The sequence below is a fragment of the Triturus cristatus genome, chromosome 7, assembly GCF_964204655.1.
Source record: "Triturus cristatus chromosome 7, aTriCri1.1, whole genome shotgun sequence".
NCBI lineage: Eukaryota > Metazoa > Chordata > Amphibia > Caudata > Salamandridae > Triturus > Triturus cristatus.
The window spans coordinates 575,439,328-575,455,131 of NC_140590.1; the positions used below are offsets into that span (position 1 = coordinate 575,439,328).

The 15,804-nt window shown below is 43.1% G+C and overlaps 1 pseudogene; it reads right to left on the minus strand.

The window, feature by feature from the left end:
* Positions 1 to 1,762: 1,762 nt before the first annotated feature.
* On the minus strand, positions 1,763 to 3,224 carry LOC146810155 (coiled-coil domain-containing protein 117-like; annotated as a pseudogene).
* Between the last annotated feature and the right edge of the window lie 12,580 nt (positions 3,225 to 15,804).

Sequence of the window (15,804 nt, forward strand, 5' to 3'; positions counted from 1 at the left end):
CACAGAATGGTTAAGCAAGAAAATGCCCACTTTCAAAAAGTGAGCAAAGGAATATGAGGATGCACTTCTTCCCTTATTACATAATTTAATTGTGAGGTGAATAGAGAACGATAAGCTTGTGTGCGAACAGATGCTGTGAATCGTCCCATGTATCACAGCTCTATCAAAAGTTGTCCCAAAAAGGCATGTCACTTGCGCGCCCGTCTGTCGCACTGCAATGTACAGGAATATTTCCTTCCGGTAGAGCACTTCTTGCAAAATTATCCAATATTTTAGCCAAAGTATATCAATAATTCTACTAGTCCTTTTTTCATGATTCATCCATGCATTTAAAACCACTGGGGAGACCGCGTGATTCCACAATGATTCTTTATTTAAACATTTTCAGATGTCTCCTGCGTGCCCATCCAGGCTTTCAACAGCAACACGTGAAGGTCATCATTCATAAATGTGGGCTCATGTAATTATACGCAATGCATTTCGAGCCTGAAGGGCTCTACATCAGGGGTCACTGCAACAAATGAAAAAAAACAGCTAAACTAACTGCTCAGTGCCAACTTACTATGTGCTACAAATTATATTATACAACACACCTCTTCCACCTTCTCATCAATCCCAATCCCTTACCTCACTTTAAAAAGCAACCCCTTTCCCACTGTGCACAAACCCGCCCTCACCCAAAATTCAAAATAATCAATTGAATAAATAATGCAACAACTTATAAACACATTTGTGACACCTGTGATACTCATCCAAACCCCTCAGATCAATGACACTTTCCCAATATTCACTCTTAATTAAACTCCCCTTCCTGTTGAAACCAACCATCCCCATGTATTGCACAATCCAAACACAACAGTTACCTTTAAGAGCCTCAAAACGGCAGCTTAATCTTTTCGTACGCTTCACTCCATGTTCACACAAACATGTGCTCTCTCAGCCCTTCAACCGTTAATGGTGAAAGCTCGCCCATATGCAGACAATCAGGCTTTGATTTTAACCCCGTGACCTGTTTCTCTTAAAGCTACAAATCTAGAGAAAATGCTCAACAGAAACTCAAAATCCTATAATGCAATGCCCAGCGTCACACGAAACAAACACATGATACTCAACCGTCCCACCCTTACTGATTCAACATTAATATATGCAATAAAATGTGAAAATAAACTTTTAAAAAGTGGCATTTTCAAACATGCAATTTAAATAACACCTTTACCAAAAGGTGTGTTTTTCGATTGTCGGTTCAGAAACCCCAAGCTCCAAATGTCTATCTGATCCTAATCGGAAATTTCAGTTAAAAGATATTTCCAGGCAATCCCCATGTTACCCTATGGGAGAGATTGTCCTTGTAATAGTAAGAATAAAATAGCAGAATTTCACTATTAGGACATGTAAAACACACCAATACATGACCTACCTTTTAAAAACTACTGTTGCATGAACCATTACTCTTTAGATATTTTGCCTCATCTGTGCATAGTTAAAAGTCTAATCAAAGTAACCTTGCCTTCAGTGAGGAGTAAACCTGCAGTACTAACAAAAGAATCTAATGAACTCTAAGTATTACAACTCACATTTCTCCAATTCATTCATTCAAAAATACAATTCGTCTGTTTCTCTCTCCACCTTGACACAAGATGTATAAACCCTAAAATTTATTTTTTTTTACTAAAAACAAAGAAAATAAATATGGCATTTCTAGACTCTAATGTTTGACTTTCGTTGTTCTGGAACCTATCACACGGTGCTTTACAGGAGGTAACTAGACTTCCATCAGGTCCATCTCCTCTTCTGCATCTCAGGCAGATGCTAAGTTGTTACACATCAAGGTTGGTGATGTTGTTATTCGTTCATTTGTTAGCTGCAGGAAAGTCGAAGTCATAGCAGCAGTGTTAGGGTTCTCTTCGCCTGCAACTCCATTAAATTATTTTGAAAATGCTTGGCACTTGCCTGTATCAAGTATCAGTGGGTACTTCCAGAGCCCCATCTCCATGGAAGGAGGGCTAGATGATCCCACAAATTCCTTGGTTAGTCTTCCAGTGAAGTCCATCTTTAGTTTTTCGTTAAGAGCATCGAACAACAGAAGTCTTGGGAGTTTGCATCCCAGTTTTAGATTTCAGTTTCCACTTCTTCCTCACAAGTTAAGCTGTCCTCTATTACTTGGATTATTTTTCTAGCACTTACATAATGATGTTCCCAGACAGTTTTCTCCTCCATTTCTTCATACAGAATTTCAAACGTGCTGGCTGACAAAAGATTACCACCAGAGCAGGGACTCAAAGGATTGACCATTTGTCCACCTACACTTTGCACGCAATCATCAACTTTAGTAGTCCTAGAAACAGTTGTCTTCTGTACGTTTTTTTTTGTTAGGAGTACGACCATCCTGCTCATGATTTTCGTTGTCAAACCTGTAGGTTTTGGCACAGTGAAGGAAAATCTTTTTAATATGTTGTTGAGAAAATGTTATGATTTCTTCAGAATTCCTAACCATGCTCCGCAAAATAGTCCACTGGCACCCCACCAACATCAGGCCCATGATCACCCTGGCCCTCATCACCAGCAGACTGGACTATGACAACACACTCTACGCTTGCATCATGAATCAACGATTACAACGACTCCAGGCCACCCAGAACACCTGCCTCAGCTCAGAGAGCTACACTGACTACTAATCCACAGGTAATGCTAATTCAAATTGCTCAGCCATGCATACAAAGCTCTTCACAATGTCAGACTTGCCTACATCAACTACCACCTCAACTTCCGACAATCCAACAGACAACTCCGCTCAGCCTGACTCTTCTTCGCGCAAATACCCTGCATCTGCAGGAGCAAGTCAGGAAGACGCTCCTGTACTACATTGCTGCCAAATCCTGGAACGTTCTTCCACACCACATCAGGACCCCACCATCCATTCTCTAATTCCACAAGAAACTGAAGACCTGGCTATTTGACTAGGAGGACGATTGGCTTACTCACCTACTCCAATGCATGGATACCACTCGGGTGATAAGCGCACTCTACAAATCCTCATAATATAACATAACCAAATTAGTAAATCCATCCAACGTTACATAGGAATCAATGGTTTTGTTGTTTCAGGAATAGAATTAAGATTCTTATTGCTCTGCACATCAATGTAGCTATGCAGAACATTTATGTGACCCAACATGGCTGTTCCATTTAACACCTGCAGCAACACACTGAGATTGGTGCTCCATGATTTCAGTAGGACAGGACCTTTTCTCAAAAGTGGCAGGAGACTGAAGCAAATCCAGTGGACATATTTCAGACAGTCCACTTATGTTTCTGTTCGTAATCACAGTTCCAGATTTCAACTCGGCTGCTGCTGCACGTGGAAGGGCTCGAGCCCCTAGTCCCTGCCAACCAACCATCGACCAAGGCTCGTGTCAGCCTACCTTCTCAGCTGCCAAGCATCCAGCACGGGGAATCCTTCTACCCATCCATTTATATCAATATATATATATTTGCCTTTGCAAATTTCGCATTTTACATGAGCTCCAGATTGCATTTCCAAGGTCAGATTCATTTTATTATAAGCCTGAGGAGGAAGGGATGATGAAGCCCTTCTACATTGGACTTGAAAGAACCATACATATACCATGCAGGACAGATTTAGCAAGACCTGCCTCAACTCAAACACTGATCTTTCCATGACATGCCTGGGTGCTGGACTGGGAAAAGCAGATGTCCAGGGATAAACATTGAACGTCCAGCGGATTGGGTTTGACTGCCAATCGGTAAGAAGAAATGCCCCAAACACAAAATGTGCATTAGTACAAAGTAGCACCTAACCCTGTTCTGCTTTTAACTTTTCTGCAAGTCGTCATACATCACAACCAGGCGCGCAACACCAATTGGACTCAAAGGGCTTCAGCCCCCCCCCCCCGATGTGTGGGGCAGCCCGGGATGAGACAGCTTCCCAGGCACCCACACAGCCGCACCCGAGCACCTCACAGGTCTTTAAAAGACCATTTGCATGTTATTGTTTCACCCCTTCTAAGTGCCCCTGCAGTTCCACTCTGCCTATTGCTTAAAGATTCAGCCCCCCCGAAATGTTTTCTTAGCCCTCCCCGAAATTTGACTCTAGTTGACTCTAGTTGCACCTCTGATCACAACTCCACATGAGTAATGAACTCATTAATAGCCTTTAAAGTCACCTAGCCTTAGGTTGGTTTCAATGAAAGACCATAGCACAAAACTCAGATTTTGGTTTGTGTGTTAAAGAGAACTCCGGGGTGATGTGAGTAAGGTATCTGGTAGACTGACCGGTGTATACTCCAAACCAGAGACAGCGACTCACGAGTGTCATTTGTAAGCGGCGCAGAGATCCAGGCACCCACTAGCCTAAATCGTTGCAGAGTCAGTTGACTCAGTGACTAGTTTACTCGAAAGCTTGATGGCTACACATGTTTTGTTCACATTCAGTGAAAAATACTATAAATCCATGGCGCTATACATATTTTATACTGAATGTTATCATTACACTGATATACATGTTGAATCAGTTACTAGTCCCCTCTCCCTTATTACCGTTAGGTGCTTCGTCAGTTTTAGATATGTTATTTCCAATCCATTTCCACGTACATTTTCCATGCTCAAAGTGTTGTTTGTTACGTTCTACAAAAAATACAACTGGCACCTGTAGAATGTAATGCTTCTTTTTAGGTCTAGCGTTAGCCAAGACCTTTTGATTTTAGTAAAATATTATGTATAAAATACTTACTTAAGGGGGCTCTCAGCCACATCTTCCCACCCACTGGTCTGTTGTGTCATTCCGTTTTTGCTTCCGCCCACTACAGCTTACACCATGGGGCAAATGGGTGAGCCTGCTTAAAGCTTGATTAACGTCACTTTGAGGTGACTGCATTTTGCTCTTTCACAAGGTTCAGGTCCGACTTCGAATACAAGGAGTCCCCTTTTGTGCCAGTGGTGCCTGATGTGATAGTAGGATGCATTTGGAGTAAGCACAGTGCACATTCCAACTTTATCAGTTCCTGTCTGCTTCCAGTGCTGTTGTAAATTCCTTTTGAAGTGGAGGACTGCTATTTCGCAGCATACCATATGTGCTCCTGGACATCGTTTTGCCAATGGTTCTTTGATAAACTTTTCCCCAGAAGAAAAACAACTTTATGGTGTTTAATTTTCAGCACACTTGTAACAGTTTATTTAAACATGGGTTTTTTAGATCTTCTTTCTTTCTTTCATTCTTGCCTTTTCTCTTTCCTTTTCTTTCTTGCCTTCTTTTTCCTCCTTTCTTGTCTTTGTTTCTTCTTCTGCTTCTTCTTTCTTTCTTTTGGCCTTTCCTTCTTTGCTTTCAGTCTTTCTTTTTATTTCATTTTTGTCTTTTTTCCTTTTCTTGATCTTATCTTTCCTTCATTCTCTCTTTTTTCTTTTCTTCCTTGTTCCCCTTTTTCTTTTTTCCCTACTTTCTGTCTAGTATACCTTCTTTCATTCTTTCTTTATTTCCCTTTTTCTATCTTTCTTGCTTTTTTCCTTCTCTTTCTTTTTTGCTGCCTTTCTTTTTTTGTTTTACCTTCTTTCCTATGTGCTTTCTATTTGCCTTCTTTTCTTTTTGTGTGTTCTTTCTTTCTTCCTTTTTTAATTCTTTCCTTATTTATTTTTCCTTCTGTCCCTTTTGCCTTCTTTGCTTTTTTCTTTCCTTATTTCCTTTTGCCTTCTTTCTTCCTTTCTTTTCTCCCTCCCTTCTTTCCATTTTGCCTTGTTTCTTTCTCTTTTGCCCTTTTGCCCTCTTTCCTTTTTTTCCTTTTTTCTTTATTTCCCTTTTCCATCCTTCCTTCTTTCTTGCCTAACTCCTTTTTTCTGCCTGCCTCCTTTTTTCTTTCCTTCTTTTTAACTTCTTTCCGTCTTCTCTCTTGCCTTTCTTCCTTCAGCGTTTGTCTTAATTTCTTCCTTCCCTTTGCCCTTCCTATTTTATCTGTCTTCTTTCCTTTTTGGTTCACCTTCCTTCCTTTCTTCCCTTCTTTCTTGCCTTCTTTCTCGAAGGCCCTTTCACAAGGAGCACATCCACACACTAGGTAGTTCCCTTCAGTGATGGGTGTACCAGACTAATGTGCACTTGTTGGAGACTAGAAACACACTATTGCCTTTAGTCATTGCATTGTTTTGTAGAGTTAATGAAGGCCTGGCAGATTCCTGAACAATAAAGTTTTGCAAAAACAATGACAAAACAAAACAAGAATTACTAAAAGGCTGACGGCCAACTCCAGACCTATTGGCTTTGCTAAGTCTTGTTATGTCATTGTTCTGTAAGTTGTATTCCTTGGCATTGTAAGGTATACCGATACGATGTTGAAATAGTCACAGCTTAATTACCTGTTAGTTTAAAGTACAACCTGTTCCATTTTTCATTTGGAGTGATTGTTAGTCCAGGTTCTAGCACTCTTGATTGCCTTTCATCATTTATTAGAAAAGAGCTGAATATTCTTTTGTTCCATAGTCAAAGCGAAATATGTTTTGCACTGCATGATTTACATTCTGAGCCACTGAATAATTGTTTATTTAAGGTGCATTGCCTCACAAATCTGCTATTTAATTAAAGTATTTTTTTTTAAAGAAACATTTTACATATTGACTTTGGAATTGATGTGCCTGGCTTTTCCTGTCTGCCTTTTCAGTGATTTCTTAAGACACATACATAAGAATGGCAGTAGTGCTGAATCAGTCCATCTAACAACAAGTTCATGATAGTGTTTCAGCCTCTTTCTTAATGCCCAAGGACTTAAGCAATGTCCGGCACCTCATAGAAAGGCCTATGATCATGACCCCCAGCAGTGATTTGAAGCAAGTCCCTGGACAGCAGCAGTTTCTGCTGAATTATCTCATGGGTACTTCAGAAAGCTGTTACACCGGTGCTATTGCCCTTAAAAATAAGCATTGGTAAAGCCAATAGGTTTCACCAATGCAAGATCTATTGCTTTGTCAGTATTTATTTCTTTAGACATGTTGCACAACAACAATAAATAATGGACAGTGGAAGGAGAGTGGGTCTGGGAAACAACAAATAACTGACAGTGGTAGGAAGATGGGGAGTGGGAAACAACAAACAATGGACAGCAGGAGGTTAATCAACAAACAACAGACAGTGGAAAGCGGGGGGGGAACAACAAACAACAGACAGTAGGAGGAGGGCAGGGGAAGGGGAATAACAAACAATTGGCAGCGGGTGAAGGGCAGGGGGTGGGGAACAACAAGCAATGGACAGCAGGAGGAGGGCGGGGAACAACAAACAATGGACAGTGGGAAAAAGGACAGGGAGTGGGGAACTACAAACAGTAGACAGCTGGAAGAGGGCAGGGGGTGAAAAAACAATGGATAGCTGAATGGGTGTGGGGAGCAACAAATAACGGATAGTGGGAGGAGAGCGGGGTGGGAAACAATGGACAGCGCAATAAGGGTGGGGTGGGAGGAGTTGAGGGAAAGAAACAACGTCAGTGGGATAAGGGCAGGGGAAAACAACATGAGGGAGAAAGCAGTAACAGTGGGAGGAGGGCCGGGGAAGGTAGATGAACTTCAGAGACTGGCAGCAGACAGGAATCTGTCCATGCTCCACGGCAGGTACAAACATGAAGCCCCAGGAGCAAGCCAGAGCCAAGAATGAGGCTCTGACCAATTAAAAGCAATGAAATGTGAATGGCGTCGAAGCCTACCAATGGTAAGTAATGGGCGGGCTCTAACCTCGTTTTCAGCTTTTAATTTATTTGTTTCTTTAAAAGAGATTTTGCAAGCACATCGCAAGCACTGTACAAGCAAAACCTATTGATTCAGAGGGGTAATTTCCTGCTAGTACCTAAAATGGGACCAAATGGTAATGAGACATCAACAGACCCAATACATAGATGATTTTGATGTCATGGCTTTTCACCGCCAATATTTTCAGGACAAAATAACACTGATCTTTACCCACGTTAGAGGTTTTGAGACAACCAGAAAACCGGATATGTGCTAATAGTGACAGCTACCCTTTGGTACTAATTGTTGTTTATGATTAAAGGCAATCTCAAATTAAAGAGAAAACCTCATGCTAGGCAAAATAAATGACCACTGTGCTCATAGGTCTGCAAAAGAACAATAAAATTGAATAACACATTTAAGAAAAGTCTGAGAGGCAGTAGGCACATTAATTTTACCAATGCAAAATACTAAATGTAGCAGCGAATGCACACAGTGAAGACTTGAGTGTAATGATGAACATACAACTGCATTAACTCATTAAAATGTGAACGCTTCGCACAGTGAGACATCTAGTAATGAACACATACATTATATCTGAGATCACTGCATGAAGAGGAAAGCACATAATGAATCTTCCCCTGAGATGGACAGATTAATGACCGAAGGAAAGGATGAAGTCATTGCTTTAGAACACAGTTAAATAAAGAGGATCAAGGGAGTTGGGCTGGCATTATCAGTGAGAACACTTTCATCAGTATTTCACAATAAAGCACTGACCCTCTAATTGGAACGTGCAAAAACACCACCCTCTGCCCTTTGTCTTGCAGTCTGTATAAATTGTCCTAAACTGTATACTGCTACATAATGTCTCAAAAATTCAACTAAAACAAATCAAACCACCCTCTCTGATTGGCTTTCTCCCTTGATGGGCTCCCTTTCTCTGACCTCACCTCATGGTCACCTACCTGGTCTGCCTGCTCATTGTTTACCTGATGTGATCTCCTCTATGTTAAATCTCGTGGTCCCATGCTGGACATCTCCATCTCCATGGGATGTACTGGTGTTTGTTTTTTTACTTAAGATGGACCTTGGTCAGATAGCTTGCCCACAGTCAAGGGGTCACCCGAAGCCCAGTCATTTTTACCTTTCCAACTATCCATGACTCATTACAGAAATCCTGTGCTGGTGAGCTACAGGCTAACTGACTCTAATCTATGATCGTCATTCAATTTTTAACCTCCCCTGCTACCCAGCTGTCGGATTCTGAGCTCCCCACCACTTGATTCCAGCGTCAAAGACCTTACACAAAATTCCTGCCCAAGCTGCTTCCCTTCTTCTCTGCAGTGGGCATTGTTGAGCAGAACAAATAATTAATTGTTTTTTTGCATGCATGGTCTGTAATGTGCCCACGCTGCATTCACGGGCTGCTCCTTCATTCCCCTAATCTCCCCATGAAGCGGGGGCCGGGGTCAACATTGTAGGCTCCTGGAGTTCACAAAATTTCACATGGACATCTTTTACCAGCCAGTCAGCTGCTGGACCTACAGTGGCTATGGAAAAGGAAGAAGGCAGTCTCCTCTTCCTTCAATGCACGATTTGGGTTGGTACTCCAATCCCTCTGTGTACCTGTCTAAGGCCAGTTGTTCCTTCTGTTTCAAAGTCACAGCCCACCCCTCCACCCCACCTTGGGGGTTAAATGATAGGCTAACAAGACTATAGAATGGTAACTCCAATGTGTTCACTGACAGAATATCGAACTCAAAAATATAGATGTTAAAAATATTGAGGTAAAAATATAGAATGCAAAAATAGCGACTCCCTATACTTAAACAGGTAAGTACAAAGATTTTGGGAAAACAATATCGATCTCAAAAATATAGCTGTAAGAAATATTGATTATATATATATATATATATATTCACTGAAAAAACCATAGGTTTCAGGCACGTTATAGCTAGGAATTAGCATTTAAAAAACCTTAGAAATTCACTGAAAAAACCATAGGTTTCAGGGGCGATATAGTTAGCTGGACTTTTCACTCGTACAAAACCATAGAAATTCCCCCGTTATAGTTAGTTCAGCTAACTATAACTCGCGCGCCCGCAATGCACTGCTGATGACGTCACATATTACATCACTCATGACATGGTCAGTGACATCACTTATGACATCACTGATGACATCATCCTTGTGATAGAGTGGCAGACCTCCTCTCCCCCTAATATAACCTTTCATACACATTCAAAAATAGAAATTAAAATTTTCAAAACAATGGACATACCAATACCAGTTACAACAACCTATTCAGTAATTGTAAGATCCACATACACATCCACTCATTTTTAGGGCGAGAGGAGGTCTGCCACTCTATCACAAGGATGATGTCATCAGTGATGTCATGAGTGATGTCACTGACCATGTCATGAGTGATGTAATATGTGACGTCATCAGCAGTGCATTGCATTGCGGGTGCGCGAGTTATAGTTAGCTGAACTAACTATAACGGGGGAATTTCTATGGTTTTGTACGAGTGAAAAGTCCAGCTAACTATATCGCCCCTGAAACCTATGGTTTTTTCAGTGAATTTCTAAGGTTTTTTAAATGCTAATTCCTAGCTATAACGTGCCTGAAACCTATGGTTTTTTCAGTGAATTTCAAAGGTTTTTTAAATGCTAATTTCTAACTATGCCTACAGAGATAGGACATGTGAAGAAAGAAGGAAAAACGCACAGAAAGAAAAAAAAGAAATGCAGAAAGAAGCAACAGAAGTCCTCAAAGACGAAGAAAAGTGCAGGAAGAAATATAACGTGCAGAAAGAACAAACAGAAGAGCAGAAAGAAGCCTTGTTGCAAAATCATCCTGTACCCTCAACTTTTTCAGACGGATACTGGTGGTAACTGAGTCTGCCTAAGCAGTCCTAGAGCCAGTGCTATGTTAAAAGGCACTCAGAATACAGTGAAAACACCTACATACACTAGGGCACACTATGCGTTGGGGTCCCCCTGTGATTAGCATGACCTCCTCTGTAAGCCCCTAGTATATAATAGGGCAGGGGATTAAAACTACCTCTTAAAATGCACCACAGGGCGTGTTTGAACACGTCACCTCATGCCCCGTCCTCTCCCTTCCCCACTGTGTAAACACACCCTGTAGCCATTTTAAGTTGGGAGATTAAGTCCCCTTGAATCCTGAGGGTCCCTAGGGTCCAACTAGACCACTAGGTACCTCCAGTAAGTGCCACAGAGCTGCGTTGCAGAGAGGTGTAAAAAGTGGCACGGCCTGCACCACCTCTCTGCAACGCAGAGCAGTGGTGCTTACTGGAAGCACCTGGTGGGCTAGTTGGACCCCAGGGTCCCTCAGGATTGAAAGGGAATTATTTCCCCAACTTAAAAACGTGCCACAGGGCGTGTTTGCACACGTCACCTCAGGCCCCGTCCCCTCCCTTCACCACTGTGTAAACGCGCCCTGTGGCCGTTCTGAGTTGAGAGATTAAGTCCCCTTGAATCCTAAATGTCCCTAGGGTCAAACTAGCCCACTAGGTACCTCCAGTAAGCGCCACAGAGCTGCGTTGCATGGAGGTGTAAAAAGTGGCGTGGCCTCAGAACACCTGTCTGCAACGCAGCTCCCTGGCGCATACTGGAGATAGCTGTTGCGCTAGTTGGCCCTCAGGGACCCTCAGTATTGAAGGGGAATTAATTCCTCAATTTACAACTGGCCAGGGGGCGCATTTGCAGAGTGCTGCAAGAAGGGGGCATGGCCTCCGGCGCGATGCCGGTCTTTTATTTATTTATTTTTAAGAAGGAGGGCTGTGTGGCCCCCTTTCTTTTTCTAATTTATTAGCCCTGGGGGCCCCATCCCCCAGGGCCTGCACCCTAATTTTTTTTGTTGAAAAAAATTAATTTGGCCCTCCCAAGGCCTTAATCGGCCCCGGGGACCCCAACCCCCGGGTCATGGCCTTTTTTTTTGTTTTTTTTGTTATTCTTTAGGAGGGGGGCTGTGTTGCTGGACAAACCGTATGTACCTATCACCATGACGATTTGCGTGATATTCATTAAAAGGCGACTATGCATACAATGAATCCACGTAGAATGTATTCACACCGCTAGTGAAGCTCTGACATGTCTGACACCCTACCGTGCCTAATCCCGGCGCCCCCGCTGGTGGGTACTCTCCAAGTAGACACCCATGTCGTTTATTTATACAAACATGGGTAGCTATTGACGGGCACATTTAATACACATGCACACCCAGCCATTCAAAGGGGATTCGACAAAAATTCGACCAAACTATGCAAGAAACCCCCTCACGGTTAATAAAACACACATCCACCGCCGGATGTGTAATACTTTTTATTTTACTCTCTGGAAAGGAGACAAACCTCACTTGAGAGTCACAGCGTGCTCCTGGCTGAGCCCAATGCTGTGTTACATCCACCATTGCCTGCCGAGTGCCACACACCTCTGTGTTGTATTCCACCATCTAGTGCTTATGCTATGACACTCTCTAGCCCATGTGCACTGTAACACTGCCCCGTGAATATGTCATGCCACACTTGCCTTCGCACGGGTTATATTGCCCCATCTAACGTGCCTTCCTCGATGCCTATGTTATAAAGCACAGCGCTATGCCATACTTATTACAATCTGGGATCCATATCTTTGTCACAGTGCATATGCAATGTTACACTACCCAGCACATATTTTATATTACAACTTTAGAGACTAGTTAGGTTACACAACACTGCCCTGTGCATATTACACTCCAAGGCGCATATCACATAGCAAGCGCTAGTGCCTGTGCTATCTCGCGCTCTCCAATGAATCTGTCATTGCGCACAATGTATTGCATATTATATTTCACGCCCTGGTTCATCTTATATCACACTTTTTGGTGCATAGTTTATACCATATACTATGCTCTCAGGACTATGTTCTATATAACACTGCGTCCACCTACCCTTTTCACGGGCATTACATTTTGCGATGGGGGGTGGAAGGTCAGGGGATGTTTCTGCCAAGTGAGCCCGGAGTCACAGTCTCAAACGTCCTCTTCTTCCTGAATAAAAGAGAGATTATGCTGCATACTTGTTCATATTTAAAAACAATAAAGTTCCTAATACCCACCTTCTATGAACAGTTAGCTTGCTGCCCCATCCACCTCCTCCCTATCCTCTGTTGTCTGAATCCATGGACTAGCCTCCTCCCTCCTGCCATGCATGGTCTGATGTGCTGCCACTGCCCTCCATTTAGCATGATGTACCAGTCCACTCCTCCTGCCCTCCATTGCCCAATTCTATGGGCAATCATTGACCTCCTGCTTAGCCTCTGTGCTTAGCTTGCTGCCCCTATTCTCCTTCCCCCTGCCCTCCGATGTCTTTGTGCATGCCCCTGCTCTATCCTTTTTGACCACCATGTTCCATGGACGTACCACTCCTATCTACTCTGAGTGTTCTGTTGAGCTGCCACTCCCCTCCCACCTGCCTAGCATTGTCAGATGACTGTAACCTGTCCCTGCCACGTCCACCCTGCCTGTCCACATGCCATGCCCCTATCCCCTTCCTCCTGTCCTTCATGGTCCATTTTACTGCCACACCCTTCTGCCCTCCCTGGTCTGTTGTGCTGCAACTGCTCCTCCTGCCTGCCCCGCGCGGTCTGTTGTGAGGCCCCTTCCCCTGAACTCTCTTGTCTGTGGCCAGGTCCTCACCCTCCCTTCTTTCCTCAATGGTCCTTTGTGCATGCCCCTGCACCCTCCTTCTTGCCCATCATAGCCATTGTGCTGCCACTAACCCTCCCGCTTGCCATGCATGGTTTTCTGTGCTTCCATGGCCCCTCCCACCTTCCCTGTGTGGTCAGCTAGCTGCTCCTGACCCCCTCCCACCTTCCCTCCATGGTCTGTGTGTATGCCATCAGTCTCACTGTTGCTCTCCATGGTGTGTCTTGTTTCTAGTGCCCATCCTGCCTGACCTCCATGGTCATCTTGCTGCTCCTGCCCTGCCCCCTTGCCCCCAGCCCTCTGTTTCCATGTGCAGACCTCTATTCCCTCCTTCCTGGCTTGTCGGTTCCATTGTAATGCCCCTGATCCGTCCCTCCTGCCCTTTTTGGTCTGTTATGCTGCAGCTTTCTCTCCTGTCTGTCCATTATGGTCAGCTAGCTACCATTGCCTCTTTCCCCTCTGTTGTCTGTTGTCCATGTGCATGGTCCTGTCCCCTCCCTATTGCTTTCTATGGATTGTTGTGCTGCACTCCCGTCCCGCATGCCCTGTGTGGTGTATTGTGCTGCTGCAAACCCTGATGCCTGCCCTGTAGGGTCAGTTTGGTGCACCTCTCAATGTCCCTCCTGTCCTCTGTTATCCGAGTCCATGTCCCTACCCCAATTCCTCCTGCCTACCATGATCCAATGTACCATACTTGCGAACATTTTGAACTTGGTAAGAGGGAGATTTTGAAATAAATCTGGGGTATTGATTTTCCCCTTTGAGTTACATTGAAAAAGAGAAGATTGTAGACAGGAACCAGATCAAGTAAAGCCCATTTGAGCTTAAAAACATTGGACGTTTCCTGGCTGAAACGGGTCTGTTGGCATGTATGGTTGTATGACCACTGCCTCTTCCTTCTGCCCACAATGGTCTATTACATCACCACAGCCTCTCTTGCCAGTCCTGTATTGTTGGTTTGTAGCCCCTGCCCCTCTTTCCACTGCCCTCCATAGTCTGTTGTGCTGCCACTGCCCTTCCTGCCTGCCTAGTGTGGTCAAATTGTTGCCTCTGCACTCTCCTACCTGCCTTCAATTTTCAGAGTCCGTGCTCCTGGCCTCTGCCTCTCAACAGTATCCCAATGAACAACTAGATTGCTAACATTCTATATTTATTACAAAAGTGTGGAACGCCTGACGTCATCTTGATGTAATCAAAACTGTAATGCCTAGAGCATTTCCTTTAGAAATTGCATATATGAGATGGTCTTATTTGCATCAAAATTATTGTTAGTGCTCTAAAAAACTAAAATGAGGACATATTTTCTGAGTTTTCAAATAGCGACAAAGAACTTTTAAATTATTTGTAATCTTAGTTTTTTTATCCAGTTGACCACTTGATTAAATGTTGCATCCAAGGGGAGAGGGTGTGGTGTTACTTCCAGAGCTGCAGACTTTGCGACTGGGGAACCAGGTTGGAGTTTCTGCTTCAGCACAACATTCTGTGATTCTGGTCAAATCACTTAATCTCCCCATGTCTACAACCAAAATGAATTTGATCTTGTGTGATGTAACCAATGCTCATGTAAAGCAAATACCTGACAAGTCTGCACTATATAAAACTGCAAATACACAAAAAATAAGTGTTTTGCACACTTCTGTCATTGGGCTACATTTGGGCTACATTTGGGCTACATTTGGGCTCTTTTGTCTCTGGTGGCCATTTTAGGAGATTTATTTGTTATGAAGTTTCCTAATTTCCTCATTTACTGCAGTCTCCTCAGTAGGAAATGCTTTCAGTTTTTTACTTTGATTCCATCAAGAAGGTATTCAGATATGTCACACATTTGCCATAAATTCTGAATGTTAGCACTCTAGTTGCTCATTAGATCACTGTAGTAAAGCTACTGCTCACCACGGAAGTCTGCTGCTAGTATTAGAAGTGCATGTTTCAGTCTGCATATCAGAATTTTTTAATGAAATAGAAGAGGATTTGAGAAGTCACTCAAAATATGCCCTCATTTTTCTTTCTTCAGCACTAATCATAATTTCTATGGCAAAATGAACCCCCTCATTGTGTTCCTTTTTAAATTAAATGTTTTAAGTGTTACCAGTTTATTCCAATCAAGATGGCTTCAGGTATGCCATACTTTTGTCATAAGTAAGACAGTAAGCGCTCTAGTTGATCTTAAGAACACTCTGGGACGTTCTGTCATTGGGCTACATTTGGGCTACATCTGGGTGATATTTGGGCTACATTTGGGCTACATTTGGGCTCTTTTGTCTCTGGTGGCCATCTTGGGAGATTTATTTGTTATGAAGTTTCCTAATTTCCTCATTTACTGCAGTCTCCTCAGTAGGAAATACTTTCAGTTTTTTACTTTGATTCCATCAA